The sequence below is a fragment of the Arvicanthis niloticus genome, chromosome 14 (assembly GCF_011762505.2).
Source record: "Arvicanthis niloticus isolate mArvNil1 chromosome 14, mArvNil1.pat.X, whole genome shotgun sequence".
Classification (NCBI taxonomy): Eukaryota; Metazoa; Chordata; class Mammalia; order Rodentia; family Muridae; genus Arvicanthis; species Arvicanthis niloticus.
In genome coordinates, this window is record NC_047671.1 from 60,397,153 (window position 1) to 60,420,315 (window position 23,163).

Below are 23,163 nucleotides of genomic sequence, written 5' to 3' on the forward strand. Positions count from 1 at the left end.
TACCATAGGCTATAACAAAGGCCCTGGGCAATGACACTTTCAGAGCAGCATACCTTGCTGGGTCACTGCTTAGACTTGAATGCTGCTTGGAGCTTGCCTGGCGAGTACAAGCAAGCTCTTGAAAAGTGGGAAGATGCTGGCTTGACTGGGAGTTGACAGAGATCTCCAGTGAGCTAAGTACGTCTGCTTTCTTCTCACACTAGTGTTATTGCAAAGACTCTCATTGTAATAAGTTTTGACAAGAGCTGGCAAGGGGAGCAGGTGCCAAGGAATCCAACTAGTCAGAGGCATTAGAGACACTGTGGGCACCAGAGGATAGAGGTGTTTCCATGGGAACCATGTGAAAGGTGTTTGGTGGTGGCTGTTTAGGAGGCTCGTTTTCTTGTTTAAGACAGAGCTGAGGAGCATCTTGCTCTGTTTTCTGCTTCAGCCTGAGTGGGTAAATCCCTACTCCCCCGCCCCCCACTCCCCAGCTTTAAATAGGATTTCGGGAATTTAATTTCTCTGCTAACAAGAATAATGCTTAAATACAAGGCACACCAAAATCCCTTGGGAGTAGCGGGGTATTTTTTTGGCAGATCAGGATGGTTCTAATCACAGAACTTTTTATTTTGGAGGAACAGTATTGTGGCCAGGGTCAGAATAGAATCTCTCTTTTGAAGGAAATTTAAAAACAGCATTTTGAACTTCAAACTCCCCACCTCTGCTTGTGTAAGCTTCTTTTCATTGTGTATTTTTTAGCTTCATGTCTGAGTTTTCAGATGAGTATGTCCTGAAAATGACCCAGAATCTCAGACATGTTGAAAAAAAGAAAGAATACCTAAATTTTGCAGGTCTTTACAATATTCTTAATTTATTTTATTTTCTATTAAAATATGATTACATCATTCACCTTCTCTCTTTGCTCAAAACAGCTCCTTTTCAAATTCATAGCCTCCTTAGTTATTAGTTTTGCATACATATATGAATGAAAATATATAAATACACCTGTGGAGTCTGTTCAGTGCTGTTTGTGTGTTTTGAGGGCTTGCCAGTTGGTATTATATAAGCAACCAGGGGGCTTACTGCAATAAGGGAGATTGCAGATTTACACACTGAGAATATCAGACGAGTTCAGATTACAACACACTGTAGCAGAGGCTGTCTCTATGGAATGAAAAGCTGTCACTTGGCCCGAGATCTTTTGCATGTGCTCTTTCTTATTACTCAAACACCTAAAACGATATGAAGAATGTGTGACCCATGATATGGGTGTCTGTTTCTTTACAGTCTTATGAGCTATAAGATAACAAAAATATCATTGTGAACAAATCAAAAATCATGACGACTTCACTTGTATTAAAAGAGTAGGAAAAAGACTGTGAGCAAGTAGGCAACAGAGTTTCTATTACATGAATGTTAGTTGCTGTGCAAATGGCTGCTCTAGCTTCTTGGAGTAAAAGTTAACAGAACAAGTAATTGTTGGTCTTATGTCCCTCTTAAAGCCCCTGGATTATACACCCAGAAATTCACTGGCAAAGAAAGAAAGAATTCTTCTATGGACAGAAAATTACTAAATATTGGCTTCATTCACTAAAAGTTCCCCATCAATCCACAAAACATTCTACAAATGTTTAAAACTGGAGTCTGAATAACTCAGTCACCTGTTGCTTAGATTATTTTTTTCTTTGTGAGGTTCTGGTGACTTTATATTTATTGTATTTACAATATAATTACAGTTTGAGTAAATTGTCTTTAGTATATTAGTGAAGACACCCTGCAACCCACAACAGAACTGTGCAACACCACAGGACTTTCATTTTGTTGTCTCTGGATATACTTTTATCTTGTCATTGGTAGTTGTTGATTAAATTTATATCAAATAAGGTCATACAAACAGTGTAACTATTATGAAGAAAATAGCTGTTTAGGACAGGATTAGTTTATATAGATACACATAAAGTTTTGTAAAAATTATTAGTTTATTGTTCTTAATTAACTGCTAATATTTCAAATACATTTCAGAGTATGTGTCCATTTGTCCTCTGAGCATCTTCACTTGGGAGATTCGGAATGCTGCCAATCTTTGGTAACATTTTTGTTGCTGCAATTTCAGAACGTTGTGAGGTCCTTTTGTGTTCCCTGGAATATCCAACATTAAAATTACTTGCTGTTATTCTGTTCAATTTTACAAAACATCTCTAAACCTTTGTCTTTGTTTCTTTTCATAAAATTGTGATACAATACCCAGACAAATGCAACTTAAGAAGCAAAGGTCTTATTGCAAAGTTCCAAGTTATAGTTACCACAGTTAAGCTCTCTGAGGAAATATGTCACCTCACATCCATAATCAGAGACGGAAACCAATGAATGTGTGTATAGTAGTGAACACTGTTCCCCACTTCTACAGTGCAGTTCCCACTTATGTATGAGATGAATCTTCTCTCATAACATAATCTAGATAACTCTCTCACAGACCTAGCCAGAGACCAGCCTGACAGGCAATTCCAAGCTGAGTTATACTCACAACATCAATGACCATATAACATTTAAAACACGAACAAGAGCCAGGCGGTGGTGGTGCACGCCTTTAATCCCAGCACTTGGGAGGCAGAGGCAGGCGGATTTCTGAGTTCAAGGCCAGCCTGGTCTACAGAGTGAGTTCCAGGACAGCCAGGGTTACACAGAGAAACCCTGTCTCAAAAAACAAACAAAACACACACACACACACACACACACACACAAACAAACAACCTTTCAGTTTCCCAATAATGAAAAATTCATTGGTAAGGAATGGAACTTTTAACATGATGGTGTGAAATATTTTATATATATGGTTAGCTATGGAAATTTATTCTATTTAATTTTCATGTTTACATATTTGAAGAGGGTTTAACTATAAATTCATCACTACCAGTACTATAATAAGAGATTAACAGTTATAATAGAGAACGATTATAAGAATATAGTGTAATATTCATTATTTAAATTGTAAGTTGTCCATTCTATTTCACGTAGCGTTTTTGTATTGTGGTTTTTCATGAAATAGTAGGGAGGAAAATGCAGCTACAAGAGGAGAAAGATTACTGTTCCTACTCAATGACTGACATATAAAGACACCAACGCATAGTGCTTCCGTGTTTTCAGGTTTTCGGCTTACCAACTCAACCATCAGCAGCACCTTTACTGTCACATTCTGCTTAGACTCTCCCATGAGAGATGAGAATATTCCCAGTATCACATTGCCAAGAAACTTTGGATTTTATCCTTGAATTTTAAGTATTTCACTATGGGCCCCTGAATCTCATTTAATTCCTAGGTGGGGTGCTGAATTTTTTTTAGGAAGTAATTATAAATCACTTCTAGGGAGTCATTTGAGTCTGCTACATTGAGATGGGGCTACTATTTCAGCATTTCTGGCCTTCAGCTATAATGAGAGTGACCTTCCAAAGTTCTAGAAGAGCCCTCAGGTATGGAGACAAAGATATTAGATCAGAAATTGGAGGATTTTGAAATGGTGGTGTCCATGGAGTGTGATGGGTTTTGACAGTGTCTCCTAGGAGGGGATTTTAGTTTGAGGCATTTATGTATCTCTTCCTTTACTTAGCTGCTGCTCCTGTGTCACTCAAGTGATTCAAAGCAACTGTCAGCTTGGCTGTTTTCTTTTGTGAGAGAAAATACAGATCAGTAGAAAAATGTAAGTCTTTCTGGGTTTTGTGTCTCTAGTGCTTAAGTGTTCTGTGATTTACAGCAGTAAACAAATTGTCTCAGTGAGAATCAAACTTGAGATGATAAGAAAGGGAGGCAGTTTTAAGAAAGAAATCCACAGAAGTCAAAAACTTGCACGAAGAACACAAATAACCAGTGAGCAAATGTGGCCATGGGGTTCTCCAATCTAACTTCTCTGCAGTTTAGTTTTTCATCTTCAATATGTTACATAATTGGGTTATTTTAATTTGATTGGCCATCAGTAACCTTGTTGCTAGAATCAACTAAGCCTGATCACTGATGTTTACCTTATAAGATACACTATATATTTTATTTCAGAAGATGCAACTACTTGAAAGATCTATTCTATAATTTATTATCTTATGTTTATGATATCAAAATTATAACAGATCTTTAAAAGAGGAAACAATGACTCGTGCCTTTCATTCGTGATAATAATATGAATATATAGCATTATTAATGCTTTAAAAACAGTAAAAGAACAATTAGAGTTTATTTAACAATGTTAGATTTTTTTTATTTTTAAAGAATATTTTTGCAATATACAATTCTCCAAACAAATTTTAGTATCAAGATAGTTTTTTTTTAAAGAGGGCTGACATTTTATTAAGAATGTTGGTTCTAACCGCTTTTCTATTTTTTCCCCTCTTTTATTGGATATAATATTTACATTACAAATTTTATTCCCTTACCATATTTCCCCCACCACTTAGGAACCCCTTATCTCATCCCCCCTCCTCCTGCTTCTATGAAGGTGTTTACCCACCTACCCCCAGCCCCCCTTCCCACCCTCAGATTCCCCCCCCCCCAGTGCTCAGCCTTCAGGGTACCAATGACCTTGTCTCCCACCTATGCCCAACAAGGCCATCCTCCCCTACATATACAGCTGGAGTCATGTGTCTCTCCATATGTGCTCCTAGGCTGGTGGTTTAGACCCTGGGGAGCTCTGGCTGGTTGGTATTATTGCTCTCCTCATGGGCCACCAGCCCTTAAGGTTCCTTCAATTTACTCTCTAACTCCTCCATTGGGAACCTTTGATCAGATTGTTTTGAGAATTGTATATTGCAGAATGATCAGCCTTGGTGTATCTACTCAACAGCAAGCTGGGCAGACCTGCTCAAACCTCTGAGGTCCGGGAATTCCATCTGGAGGCAGCGAAACAGAGCATCAGAGGATTGTCAATTTGCTTCCCCCCCACACACTCCTCTTCTAATATCTCAATGCCCATAATCAGCTTGAAGAAGCTAATGAGTCAGCGCCCCTATTCCCTGGGCATGGGGACTAAGGTGGTAAATGTTGGGCTGTCTCTCTAGGGAAAAGTAGTGGTTTTGTCAGAATAGAGAGGATTACCTAGGGTTTACGGCATAGCCATAACCTATTAGTAGAAATCTGTATAATTAATATCAAGATGAAGATATAAATTCTTAAATGGCACCAATTTACTTTGTTTACAAATTTTAAGGTTTTCATTGGCATGAGCTTCTTAGTGATATAAGAGTGAGATGAATATTGTTACTCTCATAGGCATTGTACCAGTATAACACATTTAGGAATACAAAGCTTAGACCCAGTCCTTCTTTAACTTTTTTTAACTGATTTGAGATGGTCAGCCTGTGAGTTACAGGACTATAGCAAGTTCATGACTTGGAGTTTATTATAAGGCTGTTCTCTATGTTTTATTTAGAAATAGCTGAGTGGAGTTAACAGGCAACAGTCCAGATTACCTTACATGGATAGCTGGTTTTCAAAACATCAGAAATCCTTAGAATTGACATGACAAACATTTCAGTATTAATGTTCATTTTCATTAGAGACCTGTCTGCTCCGGACAGCTTCCTATATTGAATTCTAAGAAGAAATTGAGCATCCTTGGAGTTACTCCAGTTGTGTGGTGACAACCACTAGGCAAGAATTGCCTCTTTCCTTCTACAGACATATTACTGTCCAGAAAAGGATACACTCACAGAATAGTTGACTGATTATATCTGCCTAGACAGAGTAATCAGCCCTTAATAATTCTGCAGCACTAAGGTCTGTCAGATGATCCTGGGCCAGAAGGCAGAAGAACAGATGCTCCAACGTTTTGAAGTAGAGCAAGTGTCCAGGTTTTCAAAGGTCTCTATAAATTGGCTAAGGTTTAGAAACTATGATTTGTGCTTCCCACAATTATAGTTAACTCAGTCATTCTGGATTTCTGATGGGGTTGAAAACATATAGCTATTGACCTTAAGAGAAAAGATTTGAGTGGATGGTCATCAGCTGACATTCATCCTAAAGCCAGGTTCAGAACTAAATGTTTTAGTTAGAATAGATGACAGAGGAGCTGGTTAGTCAACAAAAGGATGGACTGGGTATTAGGACTATCCTGTACCTCACTGGTACAAATTGGTATAATTATGCTCTAATTGTATTTTGAGAGAAAAGTTTCATTTTAACAGGAAGAGTGATGTGTAGGAGGAGCTAAGGTAGGAGGAGTACTGAGAGGAAGAAAAGAAGTAAGAAGAGGAGAAGAAGAAGGAGAGGAGAAGCTAGGTGATGAAAGAGAGAAAGAGCGGGGAGACAGGGAGGCAGATATTCATGTATCTCCACCAGTCAAAGATAGTTGTTATATCTAGGTTGGTCAGTGGGTTACACCTCTGATTGAACAATTCCAAACTTATAAAGCCTATGATTAACATTATTTTTAAAAAATGTATAAATGCAAAAAGGAAAAGGGGGCATGGGATAGGGGTTTCCTAAGGGGGGTGGGTGGGGGAATGGGGATAGGGGATGCCATCTGAAGTGTAAATAAAATATCTAATAAAAAAAAAGAATATTTTTGGTGATTTATTCTCTCAGACAAATTGCCCATTTCTTCTAAGTTTTTAATTTAATTTTTGAAATTTCTGACATTGTTGGTTTTGTTTTTTCATCTCCAGTATATCTATGGTTGATATCTCTTCTGGTTTCTAAAATGACCTTTTGAGAAATTATTTATTAATCATTTTGTTTACATTTCAAATGTTATCTTCCTTCCCAATCTCCCCTCCACTAACTCCCCACCTCATTTCTCATCCCATTTGCCTCTAAAAAGGGTGTTCCCCCACACACACACCCACCCATTCCCCCTGACCCCTCTAGCATTCCCCCTTCTTTGGGGCATCAAGTCCCCAAGGATCAAGTGTCTCCCTTTCCACTGGATCCAGTGGAGCCCAAAGAATGCCAAATGAGGCAGTTCTCTGCTACATAAGTAGCAGGAGCCATGAATACTCTTTGGTTGGTAGCTTAGTCCCTGGGATCTCTGAGGGGGTCCAGTTAATTGATACTCTTGTTCTTTCTAATCCTGCATTACCTGGGCTCAGCATATAAAAAAACATCAAATTCCACTCCCTAGCCCCCATAGGCTTGTTAAAACATATAAATCGGTGGGAGCCATATCTAACATAGCATAATGCAAAAGACATTTAGTCCAAATTCCAAAGTCTCTATAGTCTATAGTACTCTCAACAGTGTTAAAAGTTTACATCTCAAGTGATATCCCAGTTACCTCTACACAAACTCCCCATTCCACATCTGCCCCCCTGCCTCCTCCCCTTTGCCTCTTTAAGAATGCTCCCCCACCCACACACCCTCTCCTGTCGCACTACTCCAGGATCTTCCCATGCTACGACATCAACCTCTACAAGACCAAGGATCTCTCCTCCCATTGATGTCAGATAAGGACATCCTCAGTTACATACATACCTGGAGCCATGGATCCCTCCCTGTACATTCCTTCATTGGTGGTCTACTCCATGGGAGTACTGGGTGGTCTGGCAATCTGACATTGTTCTTCCTATGAGGTTGTAGTCCTCTGATCCTCCAGGCCTTCTGCTAGAGTCCCCACTCGGGTCCCCAAGCCCAGTCTAATGGTTGGCTCCAAGCATCTACATCTGCATTGGTCAGTTGCTTGTCCAACCTCCCAAGGAATAGCCACATCAGGTTCTTGTTAGTAAGTACCTGTTGGCAACAGCAACAGTGAAGGACGTTGGTGTCCAAAGACAGGATGGATCCCCAAGTGGAACAGTTCCTGGATGGCCCTTCCTTCAGTCTGTAGTCCATTTTTTTGTCCCTGTCTTTCCTTTGAACATTTTTTGTGTTCAAAACTTTGAGATAGGTGAGTGGACTCATCCCTCGCCCAGTGGCCATGCCTATCTACTGGAGGTGGTCTCTACAGGTACTATCTCTCACTTCTCTGTGCATTTCAATTAAAGTCATTCTTGTTGGGTTCTGGGAACCTCTTGCTTCCCTGGCATCTGGTACCCTCCAGTGGCTATCCTAAGTTCCTCACTTCCCACTGCTACATATTTATATTTGATTTCTTGACCCTCTGTGACTCTCTCCTGCCCCCTCTAGTACCTGATACCGGCCCCCTTATTCCCTCCTTCTCCGATCTCCCTCCCAGGTCCCTCTCTCTCTTCACCTCCTTAGATCATCCTGTTACCTTCTCAATACAGGACTGAAGCATCCATATACCCTGGTCTTCCTTTCTCCTATGCCCCATACAGTCTATGGGTTGTATTGTAGGCATTGTGAATTTCTGGGCTAATATCCACTTATCAGTGAGTGCATACCATGTGTGTTCTTTTGTGACTGGGTTACCTCATTCAGGATGACATTCTCTAGTTCCATCCATTTGCCCAAGAATTTCATAAAGTCATTGTTTTTAATAGCTGAGTAGTACTCCATTGTGTAAATATACCACATACTGTGTATCCATTCTTAGCTCCAGCTAACCAGTGTAAATTGTCCCAGTAGTCTCCTTCTCCTCTTGAATATAAAGCCAGAGACATATGGCCAAGCCTGCTGAGTTCTGCTGTTTGCAAGAGCTGGTATGTGGCCCCTTTGTTGTATTATATTATCACTAGCGTCCTCTTTTCCAACTCCTTCACTGCATAAACTTGGCTATACTGGATCTTGTTCTGTAAATTGACCTTGAACTCAAAGATCAGCATGCCTATCTCCTAGAATTAAAGGTGTATACCACCATACCTGGATTTAAGCTTTTCTTCATCACCTAGAACTTGTTCTTTCTCTGTCTGGCCTTGAAGTCAGATATCTGCTTGGCTTTATCTCCTGGGATTAAAGGTGTGCACCACCATGCCTGTATCTAAACTAGCTTGGTAAAATCTTGCTTCAGAGTCCCACTCCCTTAATTCAATTTAATTTTTTTGGATTCAGCTCCATCTCACTTCCTGATGCCCCTTTAGTACTTGAACCATATATTTCGTATTTTCCCTTTCTCAGCTTGCTATGTTTGTTTAAAATACTCTTCATGAAACATAACCAGAGAACAAAGCCTGTGATGGGTGTTTCTGAGACTTCCTTTGTTAGTGAATTATTCTGAGTCTCTTCACCTTAGATTCAGGCAGACTGTTCAGACAAAGGCAAAAAGTAGCCACAGTATTCACCAAAATCCCACAAAACCAGTCTCTAGGCCACATATTGAAATTCTCCACTGAAACCTCTTGGGTTAGGTCAGCACAGTTCAAATCACTTTGAACCCACACCCACATCCACAGTGACACACCTACTCCAACAGGGCCATACCTGCTACTCCTGCCAATCCTTGGGCAGAACAAATACAAACCATCACACCTTTGCACACGTATGGAGAGAGATTTCAATGACAATGATTCAGAAGCATATAAATCACTTTTATCAACATCAGTGATTTAATATGAACTAAACATGGAAAACAAACAATAAAGATACTTATATGGATTGAGGAAAGACCAATCAAGACCACAGCCCTATACAAAGAACTACAGGCAACTAAGGAATGCTGAAAGTGAGATAAACAGTCTCTCATAGGAAAGAGAACACCAATTAATTATCCAATCAAGAATAGTCAGGCCTAAAAACATATAAACAAGAAATATTATACAGACAAAGCATGCAGTACATATGTATTTAGAAATTTATAGAGATATACACATGCATGTATGTGATAAAGATTAAAGAAAAAGCAGACAATGAATCTGAAAAAAATAGAAAGAAAAACTATATGGGATGGTTTGAATAGTGAGTGTCAAAAGGGAAATGACTTAATTATATAATAATCTCAAAAACTAAAAAAAAATTAGAAAATTATGTTCCCATGAAAAAGATTTGAAAACCTCTTCTACAAACAATGACTTGTTACTAGTATATCATATATAAAACTTGATGATAATTTCACGGCCAATGTGAGATGGATATTTAATCGATACATTCTGACATTTATACATGTAGTTATAGATATTTTCATGTTGTACACTTTGGTGAGTTACATTTAAAAGCAGTCCCAAGATGCCTGAAGTGAATCTCATCTTTCCAAGGTCAGTGACAAAATTTACTCAAAGGAAATTGAGCAATTGGGAAAGTCCCATGTCCTTCCCAAAAGGAAAGATAGAATTACATATGGTGGCATCAGAACTTCACAAGACATGTTGGGGCTGTGGTGCTGTGGGAAACTCCCTTCAAGCACTTTTTCTCTTTGTTCTCGCTAGTTGTTGTTAAAAATTCAGCTGTGAGTGAGCTAAAGTCTTAACATATGCTCACAAATACACGGTGCACAGTATCTATCCACTGTTCTCATCCTCATTCTCAAAGGACTTCACCTTAATATGTGATTTCTTGATGACTAAGAAGTTGCAGGCCATTTGTCACAGTTATGATGGAAGAATTAACTATTCGGCTAACTCAACCTATGTTATAAAGTGCTTGAACTTTGACTAAAATTTATAGTACTTCAGGAGAGCAACTATATAACTACAAAAAATCACAAAGAAAAAAATTGGTCAAGAGCCCAACATTTCTTCATCTTACAATTTAAATGGGAAATTAAAAATCTTCAAACTTTATCTTAGATTCCCATAGATATCCCTATAAGAATAAAACAAGTGGATGTAGCCAACTTTTGATTTTGGAAGATGGAAATGAGGGAAACTTGAGTGAGTCAATTTGGCTGCTGCTGCTGATGGCAATGGGTGAGCAACAGAGAACGTGAGTGTGGAGGTGTTCCTTATAGAAATCTTGTGTGTGAGAGCTATTTCTGTAGAGCCTGTTTTATTTACTCTTGATAGCTAATTAGGAAAGCAGGTAAAGCTTGTCCCAAAGATGCAAGACCAATTTATAGTTAATAATAGGACTGTGAATCACAACACGTAAATATGACTCCTTAAGAAACTGCTGCATATTTCTTGTTCAAACTCAACCTTATTCACCAGCCTCTGGCATGAACTCTGGATACCTAAAGTAACAAGAATGAGACCCATCAGGGCCACTTGTTCCTGAGTGGATGAATTCAAAAGGGCAGAAGAGTCTTTTGGTGAAGAGGACATAATGCAGCTTACAACATCTTTTCTCATTAAAGCTAAGTTAAGAGTAGCTGTGTGAATTAGTGAGTAGAATGAAGAATTGAACAATCTGTTGAAAATTTCATTCAAGGGTGCCTATAGCCCTGTAGAAGACAGAGAAACTGGTGACAACTTGCTCCTTAGCAAACAGGTTCACAAACTAACTGAACATGTATATTATTAAAAATGTGTTTTATCTCAATATTGTAAACTCTAAGTAATGAATTCACATAGCTACTTTCTTGTAAGCATTTAGTTTGCAAATGCCCAAATGGTAATCACTTTTTTGAACTTTATCAATTTAGTATTTACTGATCAAAGCTTGTCATCCCCTTAGAGAGACATGATATTTTCCAAATAAAAAATGTTCTCTTGTATGTTGTAAGGTGACATTTGTTCCTCAAAAGTTTATGAGTTGGAATCTTAAGACCTTGGTTTTTCAGAATGTGATTGCATTGGAAAGTTAGACCTAAAAAAATATTATTGGTCATTAGGTTTGGCCTTATTTTTATCTGGCTGAAGACAAGAGCCAGGAGACATACTCTTCCAGACAGAGCTTTTTGTGAAAAACCAAGGAGAAGCCAATAATACAAAAGCTGAAAATAGATGCCACAAAATATATCAGCCATGCCTGTGCCACATTCTTACATTTCTAACCTCTGAAAGAATTACTTATTGTTTTAGCCAAACAGTCTATTGGATTTGTCTTATTCCATCCAATTATTGAAGAGCTTTTATCATTACCCTCCAATCCACCCAATGAATACTGAGCAACCTGTATGGTTTCAGTTTGAACTTATCAGTAAGTGATAAGATTAAATGAATTCTTGAGGATGCAGTCATAAACACAGACGATTAGTGTTTTCTGAAGGCACATACACACACACACAAATACACACACACAATTAATACAATACAATCTCAGACATGGAAGGATGACTCACTGGTTAAAGTGATTGTGACATAAACTTGAAGATCATAGAACTCACACAAAGTTAGAACTCATGTAAAATGCTAGGTGGACATAGAAGACCAGTTATCATTCCAGAATGAAAAAAAGACGAGTCATCAAATGAAGTTGGCTAGGAAAACTAGCTGTATCAGTAACCTCTGTGTTTGAGCAAGAAGCCATCTCAATGAATAAGGTAGAAGGGTGATATAGGATGATTCCTGACACCAACTTCAGGATTCCACATGAGCAAGAACACATTTGTGTTACCATGTGTACAACCAAAATATGCACACACACACACATACACACACACATGCATGCATGCACACATGTTGGGAACCGCACTAGCCCACTTCCGGGCGCCAAAAATGTTGGTGCCTTCTCCACTCCGTGCTTGGCGGCCACTGTATCCTGGCCCAAGCTGCCGCTCCAGTCCTCAGGTCAGGGTTCATCAAGAGAGAGACTCGAAGAATGGAGACCAGATAGAGCGTGATTCAATCCCGTTTATTCTTCAGTCTCTCTTCCTAGTCCAAGTCCCAAGTCTTGAGTTCCTAGTTCCTAGTGCCTCCAGGTTCAAAGTTACTTCTTCCAAGTTCTCTTCCAAGTGCCTGCTTCTCTGTCTTCTCTCTGCTGTGTCTGATTCTCTGTTCTGTTCTGTCTCTGCCTTTTATATGTCTCACTTCTAAGCCATGCCTCTAAGTCACACCTTTAATCATACCCTTAGGTCTTGTCTCTAAATCTGATCTCTAAGTCACACTCTTAAGACACACACCTTTAATCTCACACACCCAGGGAAAGTCCTGGGTATCTAGAGCAAGATGTTATCAGAGTGTGTTCAGCTATTGTAGGCTATTGTAATCCAAGTCTCATGTCAGGGTATATGGCTCAAGATGGCTGCAAAGCTGATAGCCGCTTTCTGCTAAAAGTGGGCCCCCAACACACACATGCACACATATGCACATATACTCCAGAAAATGACAGAGACAGACAGAAAAAAATAAAGTGAAAAAAAACAAAACATGCTGTCCATCTCTATGTAAGAGATGCTCTAGCAAGGGTACAGGAGGATGGAGTAATTGAGACACCAGAAGAATTTTGAAAACTATACTTCCATAGATATTAGACAGATCGTTTCTGCTTCTCCTTTTGTTCATTTTATTTTATAGATAGGGTCTGACTATATAGCTCCAGCTGGCTTAAAATGTGATGTGTAGTCCTGTCCAATCTCAAATGTGTGGTGATCCTCCTACTCTGATCTAGCAAGTACTAGAATAAAAATGTGCACTATCATAGCTGATATCTTCTGATATCATATGATATAAATATTGGTTTATAAGAATCCAGTTTATAGAATTGTAATAATCATTGTGATGTTGCAGGACCCGGAATGCTATCCACATGCTAAGATGTACATGGAGCTGCATCCACAGCTATGAGTGTTATCATGGCATTATAGCAGTATAATGCACAAATTGAAACATAGCAAATACTACATACGTACTACCCCAAACCCAGTTCTATTCCTCTGACAAAGATAATCACAAAAGTGTAGAAATTACACCAGTAGATTAATGAGGTTGTATAGGGGAAATTTCAAATAATCAATCATTATTTTTCAAGTAATCATATATTACTTTTGGCATTGACTTATTACCATTTTGGTTATAATGTCCTTCTCTTCACAGCTTTTATGTTACACTTAAAATGTAACACACACACACACACACACATATATATATTTCACATTCATAATTTTTGTTATTAATACTAATCCATATTGAAATATGTTCTTCTTTCATTGAATTTTCAAAGTGCTAAAGTAAGTTACTTATTCCTTTGACTGATCTCCTGAACTTCATTTGCAGATTTGCAACATGCATTTTACCTGTATACTGATTCATGAACGTGCCTTCTACAATTTCAATGTTGGCAATGAGATAGTATTTGTGGTTAAGGTACTAAAATGTGGTTAAAGCCTATGAGCTCCTTCCATCCCAATAAGCTTAATGCTATGATAAAATGAGCTTCCTACATGAATATGCTAGTTTCTCTCTGATCCTTCTACCATTTTCCATGTGAGGATGATGCCTAGTCAGTCCTCAAATGCCCTGTCTTGTATTTCCTAGCCTCCAATACAAGAAAAATGCTATACTATTATTTATAAATTGTAACTCATCAGCTATTTCGTATAAAACAGAAACCATGGAAACATTAATATGTGGTGGTTAACTAAGTTACACAAGGTACACATGACATATGAATAATATTAACTCTGTTGGCATGGGAGTTAGAAAGAAGATAAATGTCAAAGACTTTAGTAATGGTCAAGATGATAGCCCTTTTGACATTGTCTTTTTTAGTTATATAAATTTAAAATAGTTAGAGAAAAGAATATAATCAAAAAAGATACATATTTAAACCACAGAATTGACCAGTCTGAAAACAATATCATACCCTCAGCAGCTCAGTTCAACTCCCTGCTGCTTATCTTCACTGACACTTTTTACCTGACTGAATACAGAAGCATCTTCCTTCAACACTACCACCCCCGCCCAGCAAAGTGACCACTACTAGGCAGAAGAGGCATCAAGAATATAGGGTTGGATCTGACTATTGTAAAACCTGCCTTGTGGATAAGCATAAGAAAGCAGAAACAACTAACATTATTGCAACAGCAGCCAGTTATGAAAGGAGACAGTGTACTAATTGAGCTCCAAAAGACTCTGTCTGTCTGTATTTCAAAGGATCAAAACTCTCAAGGTGCCAAATCACTGATCACAGCAGTGAGGGTGTGTCTCTGTTCACCAGCATCTTGTTGTAAAGTCAAAGATTAGCACATGCTCAGAGATATTTTGTAGTCCACACTACACACAGACATGATTGAAAAAAGGTGCTGAGTATTGAGGGTATGCAAAGCATTCAGGAATGTTGGAGAATGCCTGTCCACCCCCACACTTGGGTCAGATGGAAGAGAGAGAATTACATGTTCAGGATGATTCCTTTATACAAAATAATTCCAAGCACAGCCTGGAGTATTTAAGACCTTGTCTCAAAATAAATAAATAAAGGAGAAACAAAATATGTTGGTATTCATTAGACTACAGCTCTTTGGCCTTTAGTGGGCTACTGGACTGACACTGCCTCAATGAGAAGGCAATAGAGTAGGTTATCATTCATCCAAAGGCACATTAGCACCAGAGACCTGTTACAAGACAGAGGTTTGCCAGCTTATTCTCAAATGCATTTGTAACTTTTAAAAACATGGTAAATGGAACAGAATTTTTTCCAAAATTCATACTTTCTAACATTATCTGACTGGTACTCACTGTGAGATTAAATACTCTAGTAACAAAAATAATTCCCAAAAAGTTCAGGTACAACATAAGTCTCACAATAACAGTGAGAATCCCACATGCATTATAAAGTTAAGCTGAGAACACTGGAGAAATGGCTCAGTGCTTACAAATACTGTCAGCTCCTCCTGAAGATCTGAGTTCAGTTCTTAGAACCTGTTTAAGCAGATGACAACCACCTGCAATTTCAATCCCAGGGGGTCTCACACCTTTTTCTCTCTCATGCAGGAAACTGCACTCATGTAGCAGATACACACAGACACATGGACACATATACATAATTAAAAATAAGGTAAATACTTTAAAGTAAATACATAAATCTTAGCTGTTATAATTTGATAGGGAAATGCAAATTTGAAGTGTGCATTACTGAAAGAGCTCAAGAATCACGGGAAATAAAAAATTTAAATTATGATAGCAAAAGAGCAAGAAGACTATAAATAAGCAAAGCTTGATCCAGTTTATTCTTCGTAATGGTGCGTGTAAAAGACACAGGCAAGTGAGAGTAGAAATTGAAAGGCCCGCCCACATATGCAAAAATAGTGACTTCTTTCAAAGATCCAGGAAGTTTCTATTGAAAGCTCTTTTAGTGACCCAGATGAAGCAAGTCCACAGTCAAGCCTTTAATGACTTTTAATGATATTCTACTATGCACAAAGATAAGTGTCTTGCTCAGCCATAATCAAAAGTTTCCTCCTGAAGTAGATGGACACAAATACAGAAAAGCTTAACTGGCCAATGCAGAGAATGACTTTGAAACACTCAGCCTTAAAATGGATGACTCAATCAAGTTCCTCTCCTCAAGGCTTAGAAATGTATGCAGAAGAGGATGAAGAAAGATCATTAGAGATAAAAATAATGGATGGTTCCAAGGAAACAGTTTCTTACAGATAATTGTCCACATATGAACTCATAAAGACTGTAGCAGTATCCATGGAGCTTGCACAAGTTCAAACCAGATGGGGTCTCAGTGCTAAAAGCAGAAAGTAGATACCAGCTCACATTCTTAACCAAGATGCTATCTCCAGTAGACAGTCACTTGCAAAGGAATCTTTGTCTTCTCCAATAGAGTTTCACTTTATAAATTAACCATCCTTTAGGGTAGGCTCCATACACAGTAGATGCCCAACAAAAAATGAACTCAGTGGTATTATTGTAGATGCTTTGTCTCATATTGGTGATGCACTATTCCTGTGTGGGATATCAGTAGTTAATCTGCTGTCAGCATCTGTGCTCCCTGTGCAAGTCTGAGGCAAAAACTGCAGCCCAAGTGCTACTCTTACAAGGTAGAAGTTCATGAAACACAAGGAGAAAAAATTCTGAAAGTCCAGTTCTGAACTATATAATGCATAGTTCTTCATTGTTTTTATCTTTGAAACATGAATTGTATTACAGGGACCATAATATTAACAACTTCTAAGTTATTTAACTGTATAAATAATAATGAATAATGCTCTGGAATAATATCTTAAAAATGAAAATTTCTGATCTAAAATAAAAATGTCAGAATCCCCCCATGTGCAGAGTGATTGGTTGGAGGCAGAAGGCCTGATTTTGTTTGCCCATGTGCCTTCTATTTCTATAATGCTTTGTTCACTGCAGACAAATAACAAAGGCATGCTTTGATTTTCAGAAAAACATCACACATCTATAAAAACAAAGTCCCTCTGGTGTGTCCTGGCAAAGGTAAGATGAGATCACATCACATCAGAAACAAAATAATTTAGTGCTACTATAGATAGGGAACCATTGACTGAGAGGTCAAATCTTAAATTTGAATGTCTAGAATAAATAAATCCAAACAGATTTCTCAGAAGGCTTGTGGAAAACAAAACAGAAAGAAAACAGTGACAGGGGAACAGAGGGCAGAATGAATAAAAGTGAAGGTGAAGTTTTATGATAATTTTGTAGTCACAGAGTCATCAAATTTCAGGTTTGGTGAGAACCCCAAAGGTCGTTGCTGCCAATCACATATCTGATGCTTGAAAACCCTAATTTTGTCTCCCCTCCAGTGGGATGACTCAGTGTCTGGAGCCTCCCTCCTTTCCTCTGTGGTAAAATGTTCTGCCTGTAAAATGCTCTCTTCCACACAGCACTTTGCATCAGCCCCCATGAGACTCTCTTTTAGCTACTATTTTCCTCGTAGAACAAAAATGACATAAGTCTCAGTTCTGTGTGCATCCAGTGGTTAGACAACCTGACTCCACCTCCCAGGGCCAGGATTACAAGTGCAAAATAGCATGTCCTATTTTTTTTTTTTTTTTTTTTTTTTTTTTTTTTTTTTTTTTTTTTTTTTTTTTTTTTTTTGCATTTTATGTGAGTTCTTGGGATCTAATTCAGGTCAACTGTGTTTAAGGCAGTGCTTAATCTGACTGAGCTATTTCCCAAGCCCTTTTCAGTGATGTATGATGCTAAATTATATCATGTCAAGATTGTTGGTTGTAAACTTTCTAAAGGTTTCCATATAATGTCCACAAGTCACTGAAATTTTATCTTTTATCTTCAAAATCCTTTAAAGAACTCTGGAGATCACATCTGAAACTTCACCTAAAAGCTCTAGAATTAATCTCAGAACCATCCTTTTGTGTGGAAAAAAAATCAGTAGAAACTCTAAAGTTGTTTTGCTTTCAGTCTTGGTCCATGAGGTTCCCCAAACGAGAAGAATCAAAAGACTGTTTAATCTGATTTGATATCCGTGAGCCCATGCCACCATGGTATGTATCCCGAGTCTTTGATTGAATTTTTAGGATATAAAATACTGACCTAGTTAGCCCCTAGAAGGTTCACAGATTCAGAACCTATCCAAAGAAAATTAGACTCAGCCATTAGATGAATGATCATATAGTGTATCCAGAAGAGTTTATATTTTCTCCCTATACCTAGCATTGTCCAAAGTTGACTTAAACATTAAGAAAAGGGAAACACTGTCAATTACCCAGAACTACTTGGTCATTTGAAAACAGATAATTTAGAAAGTTATTATGATCAAATTCTATGGCTGTAACACGCAGTTCCTGTCTCTCTCTCTCTCTCTCTCTCTCTCTCTCTCTCTCTCTCTCTCTCTCTCTGTCTCTCTCTCTGTCTCTCTCTCTCTGCCTCTGTCTCTCTGTAGCTCTCTCTGTTTCTCTCTCTGCTTTTCTCTCTGTCTCTTTCCCTCCCTCTCCCTCCTGCCTTCCCTCCCCCTCTCCTTTCCTTCTCTTTCTGTCTTTAGGACTGGGTAAACTTTTCCAACTAGACAATTAACCTGCACATTATGCGGAAGCTCCAGGAAAGCACGTTTTGTAAACTGACACATGCATTGGGGTAGGTGTTTGGTTACTTGCATTTGACTTACTTATACTTGACTTTGTTTGCATTGGTAAGTATTTCAACAAATTCACCAATTCAGTAAGATGGTCTTGGGTGGTGTCATTTTATTGTTCTGTCATTGTTGCCTTAAATAGCATGAACAAATAATTGTTCATGTTTCCCTGCAAAAGGTACACAGCACGTGTTAAAAAGAACCTATTTGGAGTCCTCCTAGAGGTATAATCAGAGGGATGGTGACTAGTCATCAAAGTCCTAAGATGTCTTGTTCTGTATGAAACCTAGAAAGGCATAGGAACATGTTATGCTAATTAGCTGAGACTGTGGCACTTCACATTAACTTCTGAAGGAGGAAAGCAGAGCCCCCTGCAGCCACTCCAGCTTCTTCCACTTTTTTCCTTGGGTGCTCTGTTGTGTGCGTTCATGTCAGTAAATTCATCCTTATGGTGTCCTTCTGCCTTCAAACTAGCACCCTCTGAATCTTTCTCCAAGTCTTTTTATAATGATAGAACTTAGCAAAAACTTGTGTTTATTTTCAGATTAAGCTGACTTCTGTCAAATTTGCCTCTCTAATTGGTACCATGGGCCATGATGGGATGTGTCTCTCCTTGTGTATCTTCAGCAGTAGAAGATTGATAAAGACCTAAAGGGAACTTGAAATCCCTTGGAAAGTCCTAAGAGAGGAATTCAGTTGTAGGACACTGCACCACAGAAGAGGCAATAGCTGAATTAGAGATAAGGTTTTGGTAATACACATTTGTGTGTGTGTGTGTGTGTGTGTGTGTATGTGTGTGTGTGTGTGCACGAGCGTGAGTGCTTGTGCTCTCGTGTGTGTTTGGGGTGGGGGTTTTGGAAGGTCTGTGCAAACATGATCTGCTTTTAATATTTAGAAATAAGTTTTCCCCCCTAGGAAAAAAATTTTTTTCTTGATACTAAAACTTGTTCTGAATTGTATATTGCAGAATACACAGCCTTGGTGTATCTACTCATCAAGCATACTGAGCAGACCTGCCCAAACCTCCGATGTCCTGGAATTCCATCTGGATTCAGTGAAGACACAGCATCAGAGGCTTATCAACTTACTCTTTCCCCCACCCCTCTTCTAATATCTCAATGCCCGTAATCAGCTTGAAGAAGTTAAAGAAGAGTCAGCGCTCCTATTCCCTGGGCTTGGGGACTAAGGTGGTTAATAATGGTCTGTCTTTCTAGGGAAAACTAGTGGTTTTGTTGGAAAAGGGAGGATTAGCTAGGACTTATTGCATAGCCATAACCTATTGGTAGAAATCTGTATAATTATTATCAAGATGAAGTTATAATTTCTTAAATGGTACAAAATTTACTTTGATTTCAAATTTAAGGTTTTCATTGGTACGAGCTTCTTATTAATATAAAAGTGAGGTGAATATTGATACTCTCATGGGCATTGTGCCTGTATAACACATTTAGGAATACAAGGCCTAGACCCAGTCCTTCTTTAACTTTTTAAACTGTTTTGGGATGGTTAAACTATGAGTTAAGGGACTATAGCAAATTCATGGCTTTGAGTTTATTGTTAGGAGGTTTCCCATATTTTATTTAGAAATAGCTTAGAGGAGTTAACAGACAACAGTCCAGGTTACCTTACATGGATAGTTGGTTTTCAAAACATCAGAAGTCCATAGAATTGACTTTACAAATATTTATATATTAATGTCCATTCTGATTAGAAACCTGTCTGCTCCTGACAGCTTCCTGTCGTGGATTCTAAGAAGAAATTGAGCATCCTTGGAGTTACTCCAGTTGTGTGGTGACAGCCACTAGGCAAGAATTGCCTCTTTCCATCTACAGACAAATTACTGTCCAGAAAAGGACACACATGCAGAATAGTCGACTGATTATACCTGCCTAGACAGAGTAATCAGCCCTTAATAATCCTGCATCACTAAGGTCTGTCAGATGACTCTGGGCCAGAAGGCTGAAGATTTGATGCTCCACGGTCAGTAGTATTGGGGCTTTTCAGGTCTTCAGCGGTCTCTATAAATTGGCTAAGTTTTAGAAGCCATGTTTAGTGCTTCCCATAACTTCAGTTAACTCAGTCATTCTGGATTTCTGCTGGGGTTGAAGACCTATAGTCTCATAGCCAATCCTGGCTATTTACTTTGAGAGAAAAGATCTGAGTAGATGGTTTTTAGCTGACATTCATTCTAAAGCCAAAAAAAAAAAAAAAAAAAAAAAAAAAAGCCCGGATCAAATGCAGAATAGTTGACTGATTATATCTGCCTAGACAGAGTAATTAGCTCTTAATAATTCTGCATCACTAAGGTCTGTCAGATGATTCTGGGCCAGAAGGCTAAAGATTTGATGCTCCAACGTTCGGTAGTTATAGGGGCTTTCCATGTGTTCAGCGGTCTCAATAAATTGGCTAAGTTTTAGAAGCTATGCTTAATGCTTCCCATAATTTCAGTTAACTCAGTCATTCTGGATTTCTGACGGGGTTGAAGACCTATAGTCTCATAGCCAATCCTGGCTATTTACTTTGAGAGAAAAGATGTAACATTCATTCTAAAGCCAAGAAAAAAGCCAGGTTCAAAACTAAGTGTTTTAGTTAGGAGAGATGACAGAGGTTCTGGTTAGTCAACAAAATGATGGACTGGGTATTAGGACTACCTTGTCCCTCACTGGTACAATTAGGAGTAAGTATGCTCTAATTGTATTTTGAGAGAAAAGTTTTACTTTAACAGGAACAGTGAGTGATATGTAGGAGGAGCTAAGTGGGAAGGAGTACTGAGAGGAAGAGATGGAGTAAGGAGAGAAGATGAAGGAGAGAATCTAGGTGATGAGAGAGCGAGAAAGAGAGAGGGGGCATGGAGGCAGATGTTCACATGTCTCCACCAGTCAAAGATAGTTTTTATATCTAGGTTGGGTATTGGGTTACACTTCTGATTGAGCATTACCAAACTTATAAATCCTTTGATTAACATTTTAAAAAAATGTATAAAAGCAAAAAGGAAAGGGGGGGCATGGGACAGAGGTTTTCTAAGTAGAGGAAATGGGGAAAAGGGATGGCATCTGAAATGTAAATAAAATATAAAATAAAAAAAAGATATAAGTTTTTCAATCAATGTATTAATCCATATAAGATATCTGACAAGAATATGAGCTCAAATTTTACTCTAAATTCAGCAAACCAAAACATATTTTACATCTTAGTTTTCAACATACTGACCAAGAATTCAACACTAGCATCAGGGAAAAGAGATTTCCACTCACTTCTGTTTTAGGATAAAAACAGCTTATTTTGTGATTTCAAGTCTGTTTTTCTTTTTCTTTTGTTTTTAATAAAAAAATTAATATAAATGTTTAAGCTCTTCAACAAAGCCTGCTGAGATTATAATTGAGATTACATTCGACAAATAAATCTTTTGAGAAGACTTGGCATATTGGCATATTGGCATGTACTTCTCTGAAATGAATGATAAAAACGTTTATCTCTATATTTATTTGTCTTGGATTCTCTCAATAATGTTTTATAGCTTTCATCAAATATTGGGTTATTTTGCTAAATTCATCATTAACTAGGGTTATATTTGATACTACTAGAAAGTTTTGTTCTTTCCTTTACATGTGTATGTATGTGGCTTCCCTCCTACAGTCTGGATAAACTTGCTTATTAGTTTTTAGTAGCACTTTCTATGTGCTTGGGGATTATGTACACAATGAGCATGTCTGCAGATGGAGATAATTTTATTTATTTTCCCAACCAAAGGCAATATTTGAGTATTATTATTCTGCCCCACTTGCCAGAATCTGTAGCATTTGAATTTTAGTTATGTATTTTTCTTTCATTCTTAAGAAGTGGGAAGTAGTTTTCAATATTATGTGTAATACTGCCTGAAGATACTTCAAGTACTTTTTAGCTAAACTCATAGTTCACTAATATTTCTCTATTTTCAATATTGTCCCATGGATTATAGTTTTCTTCTGCATATATTGAGATGACTGTGCATTTTTTTTTGTATTCTATTGACATGGACAACTGTACTACTTAGTTACATTTTATTAATTAGACTTTGCATTTACATATTTAAAAACAGTTTAATTATGACTTTTGGGTACTATTTAGTCATCTTATTTTAGGATTTTGTGTTTGTGTTTTATAGTTTTTCTTTCTTTTAGTACATTTGGATGACAGACTTGATGAGTTGAGAAGTTCTCACTTTTATGCCTTTTAGAAGTTTGTGTGAAATTAATTTTATCATTTCTTTAAATGTTTTGTATAATTTCTCTTTTTTTAATTCTTTAATCCTTCATCCCCCTCCCAGTTGCTCTGACTGGTCCCCATCCCATACCTCCTGCCCCTACCCCTGCCCCCTGTTTCCAAAAGGATATCCCAACCCTCCCACACCCATCTCACCAGACCTCCCCACTCCCTGGGGCCTTAAGTTTCTCCAGGGTTAGTTGTATCTTCTCTGACGGAGTCGAGACCAGGCCATTCTCTGCTGTATAT

At 38.1% G+C, this 23,163-nt stretch overlaps 1 long non-coding RNA gene across 1 annotated transcript; it reads left to right on the top strand.

Moving 5' to 3' along the window:
- The first annotated feature begins 17,004 nt into the window (after positions 1-17,004).
- Positions 17,005-22,305, top strand: LOC143434411 (uncharacterized). The gene is made up of 4 exons (XR_013103884.1): positions 17,005-17,057; positions 18,484-18,674; positions 19,217-19,423; positions 19,640-22,305. It is a non-coding gene; the product is annotated as an uncharacterized LOC143434411 (long non-coding RNA).
- Positions 22,306-23,163: the final 858 nt, after the last annotated feature.